This window comes from Lepidothrix coronata, unplaced genomic scaffold (genome assembly GCF_001604755.1).
Source record: "Lepidothrix coronata isolate B3197 unplaced genomic scaffold, Lepidothrix_coronata-1.0 Scaffold213, whole genome shotgun sequence".
NCBI lineage: Eukaryota > Metazoa > Chordata > Aves > Passeriformes > Pipridae > Lepidothrix > Lepidothrix coronata.
The window spans coordinates 1197613-1210362 of record NW_016690393.1 but is presented as its reverse complement, the minus strand read 5'-3'; the positions used below and the strand labels follow the sequence as shown (position 1 = coordinate 1210362).

General features: G+C 51.8%; 1 protein-coding gene across 3 annotated transcripts in view; it reads right to left on the bottom strand.

Moving 5' to 3' along the window:
* The window catches only part of KANSL1 (KAT8 regulatory NSL complex subunit 1), a 101526-nt gene that overhangs the window by 82304 nt on the left and 6472 nt on the right, over window positions 1-12750 (bottom strand). The window contains exon 1 of one of the 3 annotated variants that reach the window (XM_017833307.1): window positions 10473-10586. The exons of the other annotated variants lie outside the window; for them this stretch is intronic. The gene's annotated coding sequence lies outside the window, so the exon portion shown is untranslated. Of the gene's footprint in view, window positions 1-10472; window positions 10587-12750 lie in introns of those variants that run through there. 3 annotated transcript variants of the gene reach the window in all.

Below are 12750 nucleotides of genomic sequence, written 5' to 3'. Positions count from 1 at the left end.
ACAGGACCTTCCCCAGGAGTCACCCCCTGTGCCCCAGAGGATCATTCAAACCCTCCTGGAGCTCTGGCAGCCTTGGGGCTGTGCCCACTGCCCTGGGGAGCCTGTTCAGTGTCAACCACCCTCTAGAGGAAGAACCTTTCCCTGAGATCCACCCTGAGCCTGCCCTGACACAGCTCCAGCCGTTCCCTGGGTCCTGTCCCTGGTCCCCCCAGAGCAGAGCTCAGTGCCTGCCCCTCCTCTGCCCCTCCTGAGGAAGCTGTAACTGCAGTGAGGTCTCCCCTCAGTCTCCTCTTCTCCAGCTGACCAGACAAAGTGCCCTCAGCCACTTCTCACACGGCTTCCCCTCAAGGCCCTTCACCATCTTCATTGCCCTCCTTTGGGCACTCTCTAATAGCTTAATATCTTTCTTATAATGCCTGTTTGTAACAGCTGTTCCCATCTTTCAGTATATCCACGAGCACACCAGAATCCTTTCAGGCCTCCATGAGAGGCCTGGCCCTGAAAACACCTATTCCTCAGTGCCAGCAGCTCACCAACTTCATCATTACAATCCCCGAGCTACACCTATGAAACAGTTTTTATTGCTTCTACTGCCAGCTCAGGGGTGTTAAAAATGACAAATTAGAACTATAACATGGAACACAGACAGGGCTTGATGGGAACAAATCTCCATATGCTAAAACTCCCAGTAGCTAAAGAAACCCCACTGCTTCCCTGAAAACCTTGGATTTGAAGAAAGGCGCTTCCCTGGTGTATATGAAACCTACTTTCCCAGAAGTACATTTCCGAGTGAGCCAGGTGATTTCCAGTGTTAGCAATTCCCATTTCCCTTTCAAGAGCATGGATAAAAATTAACCCACACACACACACAGAGCAGTTCTACGCTGACTGTCAGAGCAAGCCAGGGCTTAACTCAACTAGAGCAAACAAATTAAGAGAAATAACCCAAGACACTTCATTCCTGTACACTGCAACCACCTTCCGCCCACCTTCAAGTTTCTGGTCATTCACCCTCTTTTTTTACCACTGAAGGTGTCAGTGTTTTTAAATGCCTTTTTTAAATAGCATTCAAATAACCCTCAGCACAGGCTGTGCTGCCAGAGCAACAGTTATTTTATTTTCATTTTACTGCTGAAGTTATTTAGCATCTTCATAAGATACTTCAATGTCAATTTAATAATAAAAAGTTGCCCTGATCTCCTGCCTGATATGCCAATTCTCTAATTTCACATAAATTTGCATAAGCTTGTTGTAGCTGTTCATTAACACATCCCAATGACCAAATTAATACACCACTTTACAGGAAAAGCGAGGACTATCTGAAGTTTTAAGATGTTGAGCAAGGAAAATTTCCCAGCCAGTTTTGTTTCCAGCCTCATCCAGCTGCACCACAGTTGCTCCCCAGCGTCAGACCCAGGTGCTTCCCCACAACAGGGACCACAGGCAAGACATTAGAGCTGAAAAACACTAAGTACTAAACCCTCAATTTTTGTGAAAAGTCAGAGATGAGTTAGAGAAACAAACCCACGTTCCCATGGGGGGAAGGCTCACAGCACATGCCCAAAATTATTTGCTCTGTGTGGCTTCCAATGATTGTGCACGTTGGCCAGCTGGCTGGCTCCTCACCAGGTCCAAAACTCAGGCCTTCCACAGTCAGAGAATCCCAGAATGGTTTGGGTTGGGAGGGACCTCAAAGCCCATCCAGTGCCACCCCCTGCCATGGGCAGGGACACCTTCCACCAGCCCAGGTTGCTCCAAGCCCCGTCCAGCCTGGCCTTGGACACTTGCAGGGATCCAGGGGCAGCCACAGCTTCTCTGGGCAACCTGTGCCAGGGCCTCCCCACCCTCCCAGGGAAGAATTCCTTCCCAATATCCCATCTAACCCTGCCCTCTGGCAGTTTGAAGCCATTCCCCTTGTCCTGTCCCTCCAGGCCCTTGGAAACAGTCTCTCTCCATCTTTCTTGTAGCCCCTTCAGGTCCTGGAAGGCCACAGTCAGGTCACCCCAAAGCTTCTCTTCCCCAGGCTGAACAATCCCAGCTCTCCCATCCTTTCCTCCCAGCAGAGTTGCTCCATCCCTCTGACCATCTTGGTGCCTCCTCTGGACTCTCTCCAGCAGCTCCATGTCCTCCCTGTGCTGGGCCCCCAGAGCTGGAGCAGCTCTGCAGGGGGGTCTCACCTGAGCAGCCTCACCCCCTTCACCTGCTGCCCACGCTCTGGATCTGAGAAAGGATCTGCACTGCCTAAAAGTTCAGGCCACACTCAGTGAAAATGGCTCTTAGGTACCACTTGGGTCCACAAATAAAAACTGAACATGACTATTCAGGGAGAAAAGAAGAAAAAGGAACTTGCAGGGAACTTTCCACTTGTAGCTATGACGCCCCTGGGAGAGCAGGGAGGAAGACTGACAGAATAAAGACTTCCTCCACTCCAGCCTCCTTCCAAGGCCTTCACCAGACACACACACACACTGGGAGTGACTGTCCCTAACGGGCTCTCCCAGTTCTGCAGAAACACGTGGGTTTCCCTTCCAGAGGAAACTCGGGACCAGGGCTCTTCACCACAGCAGCTCTGGAAACACCCAACTGCAAAAAGTGCAGAAAATCCCCCACTTGGTGCTTAATGATTCTTTCTGAACACACACACATGGACTGCAGTCACTCAGGAGTCTGCCCAGGCTGAAGAGAGTTTTAGGTGATGACCTAAATTCGCAGGTCATCGGCTCAGTTAAATTAAGAGAAGTAGAAAACGGAAGCAAAACTTCGACAATGCCTCTTCCTCCGGGTTACCAAACTCACTGGAAAACAGAAAATCCTCCTGCTAAGCTACTCCAACCTCCTTGGCTCCACTGTTCGTTGGGTGGACAGCATTTAAAATACTTTGGAAGCCTGGAAAGCCTCCCCTAAGAATAAGGCTTTGTTCTAGTAGCTTAAAGATGACCTCCAAAAGTTATTGGCTCTATTTTTTTTATTTTATTTAGGTCCTTATAAACTCTCTGCGTGCTGGACAGCACTGGCTTCTCTAACACTGAATTAAATCTCTACTTTCATGAGCAACCTCTGGAAAAAACATTAAGGAACATTTGTAAGCGCATTCCCTCTCTCTGTTTATAAGTTTGGGTTGTTATTAAAGCCATATTACACGTATCAGGAATTTCCTAACAGGGAATTGGAGAGGGAGGTGAGGCATCTCTGAGGAAAGAAGAACAAAGAAAAGTTGGGAAGGTGATAGAATGGAAAGATAAGGTCGTTCACACAGTCTGAGGGCCTTTCAGAGCGTTCTGATAATTCTGACAGTAATTCCAGGAATTCTCCCAGATTTTTTGTCCGCCTCTGGGACCCAAATCCTGTGGGCAAGTTCTACCCAAACTGCTGCCACCCATCAGTATCAGCAGATCAATGTAAGCACCCACAGGTCCCTTTTTTCAGTGTTTCCCTGCCAAGGGTGGACAATTCCCAGCACTCGAGGGGACACGTGCAGGACCAAGAGGCTTCTCCTCTGCCACAATTCCTGCTGGGAGACAACTGCCAGAGTACCTGGATACTGCTCCAGTTCCACCACCACATCTGCCACGGTACAACTCCAGCCCTGCCTTCTGCAGCCATGGCACAACCCTTGTGCTGGACTTCACTTGGGAAGATCCAAGAGGAGCTGCTTCTGGAAGGCCAATGTGGTGTTTACAGTGTGTCTTTGGATAATACTGAATGAATGTTCTTCATTTTCCCTTTAAAACTAGAGCACTGCCAGAGCAGTTAGCAGTAATTAACAGAGCAGAGATGAAAGGCTCCAGAAAGCAGGTAAAACCAGGGTAACAGTAACTCGCCCATCTTCCCTCGCTTCCCAAGGAGTGCACGGGAGGCCACCGAGGGAGGAAAGGCACCAGGACTACTCAGGAGGCTTCACCCACAACTCCACGTCAGCTACACCAATATTCAAACTTTTTCAAGAAAGAGCAGAGGGAAGAGTGGGAATAAGGTCGAGGCAACGATGGGATGCTGGAGGAGGCACGAGGAGCACGCCCAGTCACACTATACCCCGGGTCATGACACCCCTGAAAACAATCCTTCACTGTGCTGACTTATTCAAGACTGTCTGCTTTTAAAACCCAATTTTACAATCGGGCCTTGAAAGGAGAACTGGCTTTCCAAGCACATGATTTTGTGCAATACCTCAGAAAACAAGCCCGAAACGAATATAGGAAGTTTAGGCCTGCTGAAATCTTTGTGCCCAGAGTTTCTTGGGGAGAAACCCAGCACCTGGTGCTTCCAGTGAGGCTCATGAGAAGATCAGGGAGCTCTGAGTAGTCTCAAGAGTCACTCCAGTTTCCCTCTGGAAGGGCTCTCCATGCTCTCCCACCAGCAGGTCTCCTCCCAGACATCAATCCCACCATGGCCACCACTGAGCTCTGCACCCACCTCTGCCTTCAAGCCCCCACCACCACTGCTTGGTGACACACAAAAATGTACCTATATTCCCTGAATTACAGCCTAGATCCCTGATATTATACCCAAATTCCTGTCCCTACTGCCCAGTTTCCAGCCACACTGGGTCTGCTCCTCGAAGCTGCTGCCAGGCCTCTCTGCTTCCCCAGGTCTCCTCCTGCCAGGTGCTCCCTCAAACCCACCTGGGCACACTCCCCTTCTCCTAAAACTGGCACGAGAAACGAAGGCAGAGGAGGTTATGGATGGTCGTGGGGAGGACTTACACACACACACACAAGGACAAAGAACCCCGTGTTCAGGGCCAGCCTCCCCCAGGTCACAACACCCTCAAACCCCTTCCCCCCCAAAGCTCTGCCCTCCCCAACACCCATTTCCTGACGTACACAAAGGTGCTGTTAAAAGCAAATAAAAGCAAAGTTACCCTGAAGGAAGTGAGTATTATACCAATTCCCACTTCCCCTCTCCTCCCCCACTGCAAATCGAGAGCGCAGCCAGCTCTTCAATTCGTGTGGTTACAAAGATGTTTCAGCGGTAAAAAAAAAAAAACAACACAAAAAAACCCCCAAACCTGCCGAAATAAAATCCCTCTACGCTTCATTTTGCAAGTAAAACACATCATCTGTGCTTCTAACCTCAGCAGGTAACAACACACAACAACTCACTCCCCGAGCCCTGCAAGTATTTTCCACATCCACAGCGTCCACCTACCAAAAGTTACAGCTACTCTCCACAGCAGATCTTCTACCTGCCTTTTGTTACCACCTTCCAACATTTCATAGTTGTAGGACAGATGTTTACCCATTTAGAAAGAGATTTACATGAGAGGCAACTCTCAAAGCTTTAATTAAGGAACCGTGACAGGCAAGTACAGGACGATCACCTTATTGATAAGCCAGTTATCACGTGCAGACTGTGTGCTTACAGTGACCCACATTTGAGAAACAGGCTTTTTTCCTGAATATTAATAAAAAAAAGGTGAAGAACATACACAAGAACCACAGATTTTTACAACATAAACATGAGTACCTTCTATATCCATTAACACCAGAGACTTGCACCTAATCTCCCTGGGACAATAAGAATTTTAATAGTAAGAACATGCCAGAAATAATAAGAAATGCTACTGAGCTCCACTTTATTTTGTTTCCAACCAGAAGCCCTCAAAATTAAACTAAAAGCTGCTGTTTCCACTTGCTGGTCCACACAAGTGGCAGGGTTTGGTCAGCTCTGAGCAGCAACTGAGGCCTCCTTCTGCAAGAATAATTCCCTCTTATGCCTGTGAATTCTCACTGGATATAAATAAACCAAATCAATTGCATCATCTGAGGTAAAGGAGGTTTCATCAATATGATGTCAGAAAGAAAAACAAAAGCCACAACACAACATTAACTGTCATCTCCCCAAACAAAAGTCTGGAAAGGTGAATAATTACAGGCACAAATACCTTCACTTGGAAAACAAAGCAGCTGGAGATAAAAATCTCCATCGCTGTTAAGTTACTCTACGGAACAAAGTTGCTGTTAAGAGTCGAATCAAAAGGAATGTGGTTTTAAAAACAACGATGGGACATTTGCAGAAAGCAGCAGCCTGTCAAGAGTCAAAAATAAAAAATAAAATAAAAAAGCTTGAATTGTGGAATCTGGGTCTCCCCCATCCAGTATCAGAGAGATTTTGTTTTTCTTTCGCATAATCTGGGCAAGTTGCCCAGGAAATATGAAAAACTGAACTCAGGACTCAGGGAGCAAGTTAAACAAAAAACAGAATTGCCTTTTAAATTTAAAGACACATTTTCATTCAGTAGGTGCAGCCATACCAACCTTTGCTCAAAAGCATATGATTGTTCCCAAAACTTTTAACACCCCCCCACCTCATAAGTGGCACCAACTTAATACTTCATATTTTATACTTAATGCTTTAGAACAGGGCATAGACTGTCAGTAGAAAAAGTCCTTTGGAGTGCCTTGGGATAACTGGCCAGGTCCTGAAGAGGAAATAACAGCCCAGAGAGCAGCAGAATTAAGTGTCCCAAATCACCAGATCCCTGCCCAAGTTTCAATACTTTATTCTGACTGCAGTTCAGCTCACAGTTCCCCAGGACACGACACAGCTCAGCTGACTGCAGCTCCCAGCCCACCACGACTGCCATGGCAGCAGCTAAAAACAAGCTGACACGAGCTGCAGAACCGAGGCACTCGTTCAATAGAAGGTGATGTTCCCTCACCCATCACAGGTTCCTTCTCACAGCCATAATTCCAGCCTGAGCTGGGTTGGCTGTTCCTCCTTTAGGGCAAGGCGACTCCACAGCCACCTTCCCATCGCATCCTCTGTCGCTGCAGACCTCGACAGGAAGTTATAAAGATTTCAGACAGACGTTTCCAAACGTTTGGTAGAGCTGAAAATGAGAAATCTTTCAGGTCCACCTTCTGCTGAGGCCGCTGAGGCCCGAAGCAGCTCCTGATACAGAAATATGTATTTCAATTATACTTTCCTTTCCACCAAATCTAAAAAAAATAATAACTTTGCAGCAAGAGATTAACTCAGGCATAGATGAGGATGAGGCCTGTTTGGGCTGACAGCTGCTCCCGTTTCCCCTCCTGAGATGCGATTCTGTTACCATTTTTCCTCGTTTTAGCAGATAAACAGCACACTTTCACTGCTAAATTCTGACACTGCGCTGGCAAAACTCTGCTCTCCAGAATTAAGTCCTCCCAGCTATTAACATATCCCATTTCTCCATTTGTCTCACTCTCCAGACCGAGTTCTCCTTTGGCAGTCACCTGCTGACAGCAGGGGCAGGGCAGATACAGACTGATTTTCTAACTTGCTTTGAAAAAAACCCGAACGGGACCTTATCCAAACTCTCCTCTTCCAAAAACACGGCTCTGAACTCGGGCTGATGAGGACACGCACAGGGTTTAATGGAATTATGTTTACTCAAGGCCTGCATCACCCAGACTCTCGGTGATTTGGGTTATGACAACTCCTGGCCCAGCTGAGAAAGAACAGAAAGCTTTTATTCCAATTTAAACGATTTGTCACAGAAAAACTGCATCCTCAAAGACGCGGTCAAACCGCTGTTTACAGGGAAGGATTCTCAAACCAAGCCTTTGCTGCTTTTCATTCCAGATAGACATTGTATTCCTGGAAGTCATGAGCTGGGACATGGTATTTATAAAATGCAGCAGCGGAAACGGTGCTTCTCAGATCACCTGCCATTCCAGAGGCTCTCTTTAATGGAAGGATAAACACTGTGAAGAGAGGCAGGCGTGCAGAACTTACTTATTATTTGGTCTGATCGCTATGTGACCCACCTGAGACCCTTCCAGGAATTAAATTCCCATTATGGCCTAAGTTGGCCCACCTGTTTCCCTCACAGTCTCGTAAAAAAAAAAAAAAAAAGAAACATAAAATGCAAAAGATCAGGTTAAATGAGGATGGGCAGAGATAGCACTGACCCACTCTCAAAAAACAGAAAGATATAATTTTCCAGAAAAGGAAAATTATACGGAAAGGGGGCAGGGGGGAGGCCCATAAATCAAAATATGCGCTGCTTGCCCTGTCCTCCCACTCTCCAAGCTTTAGCCTTTCCCTTGGGCTGGGCCTAAGAACCCTCAGGCCTTATCTTTACCTCACTGCACACTGAGTCTCATCTTCCCTGGAAAAGCCTTTAGAGGTTCCTAAGGACAGGCAGCGAGTGGAGCCCAAGCAGGGAAGGGTGGAGTGCTGGAACTCCAGAGACAAGTCTTTGTTCCAAGCGTTCCTTAGATAATGGCAGTGGCCTTCACCAAAACACAAGTTATAAACAGGGCAAAAGGAAGTGACTTTGGTCACAGAACTGCTCGGTTTTCACCCCTGCCTTGCGTGATGTCAGAACCTCCCCAGCTCTCCGGTTACCGGATGATCTCCGAGAGCAAATGAGACTGAAATACAGCATAAAAAAAAAAACAAATACAAGGCAAAAGAGGGGGGAAAAAAGGCGTAAGAGAAACACACACAGCCACATCTGCCTGGTCATCTGCTGCTTTATCACCTCTGACGACGAACACAAGTCATCCTCATTGCTAAATCATTACAAATCAGCTATAACAGGACCACAACCAAGTTCCACAATTAACTGCTCCTGCAGCATATCAATCCATTAAGCCCTACACAGCTGTGCTACCTTGGCAGTGTGGCTACAGGGGAAAAAAAAAAACCACCATCCCCGTCCCTCCCGCGCCAAAAAACACGCCGCCCATATCTGGTCTCCGAGGGCGGGCGAAGGCCGACACCAAGGGGAGGGAAGCTGAGCTCCCGGGATCCTGGTCCCAGCAGCAAACTGGGGGTTCCCCCAGCTTCTCCTTCACCGCCCCCAGGTCAACTCTATTGCACTTCCCCCTTCGCTGATTTAAAGAGGCTGCTGACTTCTCAATTAAAGAAAAAAAAATATATATATATATGTATAATCAGATTGAGCAGCGTCGCTGTTCCCGTGCCAGAATGGAAATCCAAGAGGACTACGCTAAAGCAGGGAAGAGCATCGGAGGTTCCTCCATGAAAACAAAGGCTATAAAAAGGACAAATATGGTTTTAAAGAGAAAACGCTTCTATACAAACAGAGCCCTGGATTCCTCCCCACGGCAGAGGTTGGGTCTCACGCACGGACACACGTCACACCTCAACCACCCCCCCCAAAATGTTTTATCCCCCCCGCTGGCAGCGGGACCGACCCACACAGAAGTCCTTCCCGACTTTCCCACCCCGGAGAAACGGGCCTTGTCCTCACCTTATTTTTAGAGGCACAAAGCGCCCTGTACACAACACATGACATGATGTAACCACCACCACGGCCGTGGCCCAAACCAGTTCAAAATATAATGGTCAGTCAAAACAAATAAAAAACCTGCAGTTCCTCCCATATCCTGACCGGTTTCATGGAAAACTACAGTTTGTCATTCAAGTGCATTTTACATAACAGGGAATATAATCTATGGAGTGCCTGCCTTCTGCTCCACCTGGACGCAAATTTCAGGAGCGAAGGGATGACACCTCCGTTTGGAAGGAGGGTCTGATCTTTGGGGAGAAAATGAGGTTAGTTCCCGATATAATTACCGCTTTCTTTTTCCTTCTACATGACCCCCATTTATACCCCAAACGACGGAAATTTCTCCGTAATCAAGCACTAGAAGATGCTAATCCCATGATGGAAGTAAACACACGTAGGGATCACAGCAAGCATTTCAGGATAGCCGGACTCTTCCAGCTCGTCTGGGGGAAAATAATTCTGGATCGGTTCGAAATAAAATAATATACAAAATACGCGGCCGGAAAGTAAATAGAGGGAAATGGTTTTGGAGCTCGAAGCCACCTGGAAAATGACGCTATTGTGCACCCCGGGAGCAGGGAGAGCGCCCGGGTGACACGGCTCCCGCCGGTGACAGCCCACCGGGATTACCGGCACCGCTCCGCTCCTATTTTCCAGCCGGATTTGGGGCCGCGGGAGGACCCGCTCCCTTCCACGCGTTTTGCAAGATTTGAGGTTATGCAATTTAAATTTTTTTTTTCTGTTTACTTTTAAAACTTCGCGTGTGCGTGTGTGTGTGTCCCCCCACCCTCCCCTCCAACCCCTTTCCCCCAGGTTAGGGAACGGTGCCCCCCCCCAACCTTCCCCTCCCTCCCGTCCCTTCCCCTCCCCGGGGGCAGCGCGGCCACGTGAGAGGCCCCGACCCGACCCTGCGGGACCCCCGGGGGTGGAATTTTCAATTTAAAGCGGCGCCGCCGCCCCCGGTGCTGCGGTTCCCCGGGGCGGGGGGGGTGGGGGGGTGCGGGTGTGCGGGCAAAGGGGGGGTGCGGGGGGGTGGGGGTGGTTCTCCCGCGGCGACCCCCGCACTTTGCGCCGCACCGGGGGAGGGGAAGGGGAGGCAGGGGGTGCGGAGAAGTTGGGGCGCGGCGCCGGCGGGGCCCGGCGGGGCGCGGCGGCTCTAACAAAGGGGCGGCGGGGGAGGCGCGGCGGGCGCGGGGCGAAGCGGGCGCGGGGCGAAAGCGGCACTTACCACGTGACGAGCGGCGAGCGCGGTCCGGGCGGGCTCGGCCGCGGCGAAACGGGCGCAGTTCGCAAAACAAACCCGAGCGGGGCTTCCCCCGCCTCTCCGGGGACGAGGGGCGGCAGCCGCGGCGCCGCCGCCGCCACCCCCCGGCGGCCCCCCCCCGCCCGCCCCGGCGGAACGGGGGATGGGCTCGCCCGGCTCTCCTCGCTCGGCGGCCGCAGTGCTGGTGGAAAGGGGGGGGGATGGGGGGGGAGGGGGGGAGCGGGGCCCCCCCGCCCCCGGGTCGGAGCGCTGGGCGGAGCGGGCGCTGCGGCGCTTCTCGTCGGCGCGCCCCGGTTTTCCCCCCCCTGCGCTCCGGGGCGAGCGCGGCGGCGGCGGCGCGGCTCGAAAATGGCGGCCGGGCTCCTTCCCTGCCCTCCCCCTCCCGTCAGCCGGAGAATGCACCGGGGGGAAGGAGGAGGAGGAGGACGGGGAGGAGGCGGGGGGGTAAAGGGGGGGGAGGGAGGGGAAGAGCCGCCGCAGCGCCCCCGGCGGCCGCGCCGCGCAGCGCAACCCGCCGCCCGCCCGCAGCCCGGGGGGCCCCGCCGAGCGCCCGCCGCGGCCGCGCGGAGGAGCTGCAGTGCGGGAGGGGAGGGGGAGAGGGAGGGGAGGGGAGAGGGAGGGGCGGGCATCGGGCGCCGCCGCCGCCGGGGAGGGGAGGGGAGGGAGGGGAAGGGGCGGACCCGCCGCCTTTTGTCCGCCCGCCGCTGCGGGAGGCTGCGCCCGCCTCCCGAGCCCGCCAGGGGGCGCCCGCCGGCGCGGCGCCGCGCGGGGCACGCCGGGAGTTGTAGTGCGGGCTCTCCCCTGCCGGGGGACACACACGGCGCACACAGACCCCGGCCCTGCCGGGGCCTCGCCGGGACAACCATCCCCTCCCCGAGACACAGACTGCATGGGGTGGGGTTTTTTCACCAAAAAGCCGCTCTCTGGAAGAAGAATTTAAAAAGCAACTTGCACTGTTTCAAGGGTTTCTCCCCCCTCCCCCAAATAGCACATCGTGCTCTTCCCGTCTCCACCCGCTGCACCGGGACATCTCTGCCGGCTCGTCTCGCGTTCCCGTTCCGGGAATATCAGCTTTATTCCCAGAAAATCTGCCTAAAGATTCCATGGCAACTCCAAAACTCCCCGACACCCCGATCCAGCCCGGATTTGGGGGTGTCCCCGCAGGACAAGGGCTCCGGACGGAGCTATCCCTGCTCCCACAGCCCCAAACCTGCAGCCCCCCATGCTACAAACAGGGTTTTGGGGCAATGTCCTGAGGAGACGCGGGGCTGGAAGCCTCAGGAGCACGTCTGCAGCCCAGCAAAGAGGGTTCCTTCTTCCCCCCCCCTCTCCAAACTCCGTCTGGCCACACGCAGGACACACCACGAGCAGCGAACGATTAGTTTGGGACTGCAGAAACCATTTCACCACTTTGACCTTCGGTTTGGCCGCCTGCAGGAGGGTCACACCGAGTGTCCCCCAGCACAGACAAAGCCCTTCACCCATCACACTCGGGGTGCCTCCATCCCGCTCGATATTCCTGCCAGGAAAGGCAAAGGCCCTCCCCCTGCTCCGGCATCGGTTTTGATTTGAGATCTCGCCCAGCTCTCCCCTCGCTAGAGCTGTGCTGCCTCTACAGCAGGAATGCAGCTCTGCCAATAAAAAAAAGTGCTTTATACCATCGTTTGCCTGCAAAGGGAAAAAGCTCCAGCAGTGCCAGCTCTGTGCTCTGTCACAGAGGAGAACCTGCCCCGGGGAGTTGGGTTTAAAGAGAAGAACAAAACCTGTCCTGCTCGGCTGCAGGATTAGGTAAGGATGAATCCTGTCTCCATAGCCAGTACAGCCAGTCCTGGTCTGGATTATGCAGCACACACGGGCAAGTTTATTTCCTCCTCTTGCTTCACATCCCACCACCACTCAAGGGGAAAAGCAACCACAGAATATCCTGAGCTGGAAGGGACCCACAGGGAACATCCAGTCCAGCTCCAGGCCCTGCATGGGACACCCCAACAATCCCACCCTCTAAAAAGCATTTGGAGATACAGGGTCGAGACACTGCTGCTGCTCTTTAAAATCCAACACATTGCTTAACAAATCACCACAGAACCATCATTACAGCTGGTTTTTTGGGGTCAGGAAATGCACAGGCAACATATTTCATCATTTTTCTACGGGCCTGTGTGGCCACCTGGGCTCGCAGCCAGAACCACCCCAGAGGTGACTGCTCACCTTACAAATGCTCAAAACTCAGCTCACACCTAAA